We start from the raw sequence: 6,887 nt of genomic DNA, 5'->3' as shown, positions 1-6,887 counted from the left end.
TTTCTTTTTCATGCAGATTGGTCCACAATTACCTGATTCTCGTCCTTCTGGTCAAACCCCTGGTAGGCGCCTCCTTCGATGTGTGCGTGCACGTCATCTATTTACAGCCTCGCGCGTCTTCTTCCACGGATCTTCAGGTCAACCCCTCTTCTCCTCCTTTCCCCTCTTCTTTCCATACCTAGGTGTAGGATTGTATGGCAATATGCATTTTTGGCCTCGCCTCTGTTGTGATTGTCGGTCATGTATTTTCTGGTAAAAGCCAAAAGTATTTATGTCTTTGTGCATTGGATGTTGGTGGTTTCCTGTCTTCACTGCTTGTTTTTAGTGGAGTCTAAATATATGTCTTTTGTTCTTTGTCTGCATCCTGGTAGGGCCTATGATTGTTGGTCCTTTCACCTTTGTGCATCACCATCCTATGGAGCCATGAGATCTGAACCAATGAATACAAACAACATTAACTATGTTTGTGGATCACCACATGTTCTATTGGAACAAGGTGAGGTCCTTTTTTCAGCACTCGTTTCAACACGTGTTTTTGCTTTCTGAGTATAATTGAACATCTTCAGCATCCATGGTGTACTGTTCTATATACTTTTTACTTGCAAGTCTGCATCTCTATGTTTCATTGCTATTATAATTATGTACTTGTTAGAAAATTATAAGGGATTTTCTCACCGTGTCGTGTCGTCAGGTGAGATATATAGTCTCTACATTTCCATCATGCACAGACTTTGTATGCATGATGCTTCCGTGGATTAGGAAATCATGGCTGGAGCGTAGAGGTTAGGGATGTGCAAATATTGATTAAAAGTATATTTATTTGTATTTACAACAACACACTGGATCACATCCGGTAAATATTTTTGTAGAATATCAGTCAAGTTTAGAACTTTTGACCACAACAGCTGAAAAACCAAAGTAAATCCATCATATATATTCAGTTCAGTAAAGTATATAATCAGGATGCTAATCTTTGACCTATATATTCAGCTGAAAATTCCTGAATTAGTATGTCAATTCCATGTGCAGAGAAAAGGAGAAGAAGGGGATGGATGAGCAAGGACCAGAAGGACCAGAAGAAGAAGGGCAAGGGAGATGGGGCGATGTGCATGTCCATGGAGGTCTGCCCCCCCCCCTCTCCTCATCTCTTCTCTTTTGGTCTTTCCTTGTACTATAGCAGCCCTTAATCCCCTTTGATTCGATTTGTTCACTTGTGTTACTTGTTGTCTCCTAAGAAAAACAAGAAAACCTAAAGAAAATTGTATTGAAAGTGGTTGAATTTCCAGATTGTACACATTTTTGTTGTAGATTAGGTAGTCAGATTTAACAACTATTGGCCATACAGGGAGTTGAAAGTAGTACTTGAGCTGGACACAGGTTTCTTAGTTACACGGTTCCCATTAAGTACGGCCGAGGTCGTTCATGCTCTGTAGTCTATCGTCTGATGTGCTCATGAATTGTGTGTGCCGCAACTGGATAATTTGTGTGAGTTGGATGTATTGTTAGGTGACCAACCTGAATTGTTCTTATTGTTGTTGCATATGTGAAATGAAATTTCTTCTCTTGCTATGTGCTACCCTGCAATACATGATAAGCACACCTGTCACCATTGGTTCATGTTGTACTATTGAGACATACTGATTAATTTATGGTCTTCCACTCCATTATCCCCTTTTGATTGTTGGTTTGATGTACTCTGCTATGATGCTTCTTGGGTCTATTTAGTTAATTTTTGGTGCTCTTGCTTTATTTGCCTATGCTATGATCTATGTTTTTTAGATATATTTGTTTAAACCCTTTTGATTGTCGCTCTTCTTTGTCTTTTGCAGGTGTTGTTGTTGTGGGTTGGTGCTGCTGCTGTTGCAGGGGCAGCAGTGTCTCCAAGTAAACAGGTTGTTGTGTACCTATGACATATTTCTGTGCTCCTGGATGTGCTACATCACCTCATCCTCTCATGGGCCGCCTCGGTGCCCGTGGCGTTCGTGCTCATCGGCGGGACGGTGCAAGGCGCAACTCCGATGCAGCGGCGTGGATGTGCGGTGTAGGAAGCGGTTCCTCGCCGGCTGGACGGCGTTCAGGCGCAACTCCGGCGCCCACTAAGTACTGCCTCGGCTACAACCTCCCTCGGTGAGCTCCATCTTCCTCCTGCTCTGCTTCAGCTACTGCATGGGACATGGCTAGGGCTATGATGATCAGTTATGGCTGATATAGGCATGCTCTCGAGCAATCGAGGCAATTGTTGTGGGTATTAATTTGGATCCCCCCTCATTTCTTTGAGCTATTTTGATCACGTTCTTATTTTAGTGGCTCTGTCCTTGGATGATCATTTCTGATGAGTGATAACCAGGGCAGTTTCACCCTCATAAGAACATATTGATCTGGTGATCCATCCAGAAATAAGAGACGAGTGGATGCACAAGGCTCCTCAGCGATTTGAGCCTCCTGGCCGTCGGATCGACTCCTTGATGCGTTTCCGGCCGTCCGATCCCCCTCCCGAACGCCCTCGACCGTTGGATAAAAACTGAGCGCTTGTTTCACTCCCGGCCTGCCACCGCACGTAATTCCAGTGCCCCGCCGGGGGCGTTCTCGCCATTTCGCTTTGTCTATGGTGCTGGTGTTCGTGCTAGGGCGATGATGATTAACTGTGGATGGAATAAGTGTGCCTTTGAGCAATCAAGGCACCTGTGGGTATCAAGTTGGATCGTCCCTGTTGTCTCTAGAATCCTTTTTGATCCTTTGATACCTATTGATCTGTCCTTGGATGGTCATTCTTGTTGAGTGATAACCAGGGCAGCTCCATTGTGTAAACAGATTGATCTGGTGATAAGAGATGGCGGGGTAGGTTATATGATCGAGGAAAGGCGAATCTGAGCCCACTATGCAATGAACACTAAACCCTTTTTATTTTTATTTAAAGGTGTTGCTTATTTATGCTCCAGTGTTTATAGCCGTTTAAAGTAAAGTTTTCTTCTCTCTCGTACCTTTATTGTTTGTTGTTGTTCTTTGATTTAATCTGGTTAAGAGTAAGTTGCACTTTGTTATACTAGAAAGACTCACTCCCAGCAAGTTATCGGTTGAATGACTTGTTTTAATTCGTTGTGATACTATTACTTCTATTTTTTTGCAAGTTACCAGTTGCAGCTATTTGTTCATGCTACAGAAATTAATACTACTGGATTTTTTTGGGATTTTTCTTGAGATAATGTTGGATTGTTCATGTAAAGAGTGACCGAGGTAGCGTGTCCCGTTTTGTATCCATAAACAATTTTCGACTGATGTGATTAAGTTGCTTGGTTAATCCGAGCCATTGAGCGGACATTTCCTTTCGTTTTCTTTAGTTTGTTCTGAAGCTTTCCCCAATTCTGTACGTCACCACTCCATTTTTTTGGATCCTGCAGTTTGAACAAACTTCCAACTATAGAGTTTAAAATATGCTACCTACATAAAGAGGAGTTAAATAAGGATGAACTTACACAACTTATCCTTATTTTAGCAATGAGAGTATTTTGCATATAGAGCTGATACTCTGAAACTTCTGTTTTTATTACTGTATTATATTATGAAGGTTCAAGTATTTGGGTTCTAGCTCCTACTTGGATATGGTAGATGCTTATTCATTTTCCTATTAGTCTAGCAGGATTACATCATTGATGTTACTTCCCAACCAATATTAAGCTGGCAGTTGTTTATTTTCTCTTTTGCCTAACACATCAAAATCTAGAGCAACACTTTTTGTTGATTGATATTTCTGACAGATACTGATTACTCCTCTTTATTTTATTGTATTGTTAGCCAATTAAAAAGGTTTTGTTGTAGGTGTCTATTTTTTCTGTATGGTATATATTATGCGAGTTATTTCTAATGCATCTTGATATTATCTTAGAATCATCTGACTAGAGTCTCGGTCCTTCGAGCATAGTTAGCATTTTTTATATCTGATATCAAATTATCTAAACTTCTACTAAGATATTAATATATCTAACTAGATTTTCACTTCTTTAATGGAGTTTTTAGCACTCAGATTTATTTGAAATAGCTGCTCCTCTGTTTTTGTCAGTGCTTGCTGTACTTTCTTTAAATGTTTCTGCTTGGTAGGATCAGTTCTAAGTAGTGGATGTAAGCATGCCTTTTCAAGCTTAAGCATTTGATTTTTGGCGATATGGTGTTCTCTCCTTACAGATGACCTTCTGCTTTCTTATTTTGACAAAATAGACAAGTTGGATGCAGTTGCTGCCACTCATGTTGCTAGAGGGGGAGTGCGCGCAGGGGGGAGTGGCGGGTCAAGGTGAGCTCATCGGCACCGCTGCTGACCGGCAGATCCAGGCGCACCCTCTCGATGCACGCAGGGGGGAGGGTGATCTATGACGACCTCCTGGGCACGACACCGCTGGAGACGGTGATAAACACGCACTCCGTCCACCATCGGTCACCGGCAGTAGCAGGACGAACCATCGCCGTAGCCGCCAGGTGTTTATATTCTCTAGCTGGTTAATGTTTTCTTTCTTGGCTGTAGTGTATTTGGCATTTGAGGTGATCACAAATAGGAGTTGGGGCAAAAAAATGTCGTTTTATTTCCTCTCATGTGACTAGCCAGTTTTGCCTTCATGCCCAGAGTCTTGCAAGTTGTACCCGTGTCGAGATTTGCTATGGTTTCTTATGTCTTTGTTTCATGTTTATTTCAGGTTTTGCTTTGTGGCCTCAAGTCCAGCGTATCCTTGGTTTTATATTGAATAAATGCCTGCAATTTGCACTCATTTCTGTAACATAGAAGTTTATCCTGCTCCTCTTCATTTTATGCTTTGTAGTGGACTTGATACGTATGTTTAGTGTCTATGCCAATACCTGTGGTTCTGAAGTGTATTTGAGATGTATTTTCCTTCTGGAAAGGCCACACTATTCCTTCTAAGTATATTCATAGTAAATGAGAATGCATGTGTTTCCTGTATGTAATAGTGCGGCACACGCATTCTTATTTACAAATTGAATCATGCTACTCTGACATCAGAGAGTTGTAGGTTTAGTTTTTAGTTAAAGCAGTATCTACTAGGTATTGTATATGCAGCACCACATTTTGAATCATTCAATAGAAGTTAGGTTCAAGTTCAGATTGTTTAAGTAGCAGGTTGTAACATATGCACACCCCTAAGGTATAGTAGCCAGTGTTTGTTAGTATGGCAACGTGTGTCGTAGTTGTTAGGAGCCGCTGGTGAGCTCATCTTCTCTTTGTTTTTCCACTCCATTCTTTTAACACTTAATTTTATTGTCCTTTCTTACAGATATTCATTGTTTCTTCTTTGTATATGTTCAAACTGTAATGGAGATGAAATGCACATGTATATCCTTGATAAAGATCTCTGTAATTTTTAAATGTGCTGACAAGGACAGTGCTATTGCATTTGAATCAACAAGTTGTTGAATAATATGGTCTCCTTGTGCTTACCTGCAAATCTGTCGTATCTTATATTTGTTGGATAAACAAAAAGGACCGGTGGTTGATTGTCTCAACCATCAGTTGAGAACATATAGATTTTCAGTTTACAAGTTAAGGGGTTTGGCTCCTGTGCCTTCTTTATTCCTTTGTGCGTGTGTTTAACCTTTTTTTGGTGCATGTGGTGGTCCTGCCCGACTGTTGTGACTATTGTTTCTGATTCAGGAAAGCAAGAGCTTGACTGTATTATGAAGACCATAAATAGACAAGTACAGATTGTTTGCAAGTAAGTCAGGATTATATGAGGTGATTTATCATTTTTTAGAGTTTTATTAGTATATCCATAAAGGGATCCATAGCATACTAATTGTGTTGAGGTTTATTTCACACTATAAGAGAAATTATTCATGTACCCGTGAAGCGGATATTATTATATTTTATAACTGGGACAACAAAGCTACATATTGGTCCTTGGAGCTCCAATCATTTCTTTCATTTGTGATGAGCTAACTTATGGTTACCTGTTGCTGTCAATTATCAGAACTGCTACTTTCCGTTTCCTTATATTGAAAGTGACTGGAATGCATTCCTTAATCGCCTTCATTGTGTACACAAGGAGTTGCTATTACATGTATTAAATAGATTGATATATATTTGTTCTCTAAAAATATGTTCCTATTTTCGTTAAGAACACACCACTTCATCATTTCTGTTGTATAGCTTTCCTAGGTTTATTAGCCCATTGTAATGATTTTTTAGAGGTTTCGCAGTATCCTTAGGAAAATGAAGCCCAAGGATGCTACATATCCTTTGCTTTCAAGTATCCGTCACTACAAGCTGCATTACCTTCTCCTTGGAACATGGAAACAGGAAGTAGGAGTTCTCATTGATGATCATCTAAAAGCACAGTACACGTTCTTTGATTAATAACGAAGACAAAGGCCCTACCACTATCTATGTTTGGATGGCATCGCTTCCAACTGCCCAACCAAAATGTTGGGACCGGCACCCTCGCGCCAAGGCGCGCTCCCCATCCAGTGGGTTATGGGCTTGGCTCATCCTCCCCCTCTCGGGCTCCGGGTTACGGGTCCAGATCGGGGAATCCAGAAATAAGAGAGGGATGGATGCAGGAGGCTCCTCAGCGATTTGAGCTTCTCAGCCGTTGGATCTCTCCCTTGATGTGATTTGGGCCGTCGGATCTGCCCCTGGGATGAGCTGGGCCGTTGGATAAAAATCGAGACGCTCGCAAGCCCCGGTCGTGCCACCGCGCGTAAATAGCCTGCCCCGCCGAGGGCATTTCCGTCATTTCGCATACAAGCGTATAAATTGCCGTGCCGCCCATGGAGAAACCCTAGCCGCCTCTCTCCCGCACTCGCGCAGCCCATCTCTCTTCCTCCCGTCACCCCCCTCCTACCGCATCTCCCCTCCCGCTCGAACCCTAGCCGCCATCCCCATCGCC

Source organism: Triticum dicoccoides, chromosome 2B (genome assembly GCF_002162155.2).
Source record: "Triticum dicoccoides isolate Atlit2015 ecotype Zavitan chromosome 2B, WEW_v2.0, whole genome shotgun sequence".
Classification (NCBI taxonomy): domain Eukaryota; kingdom Viridiplantae; phylum Streptophyta; class Magnoliopsida; order Poales; family Poaceae; genus Triticum; species Triticum dicoccoides.
The sequence above is the reverse complement of the archived record's forward strand: the minus strand, read 5'-3'. Positions refer to the sequence as shown.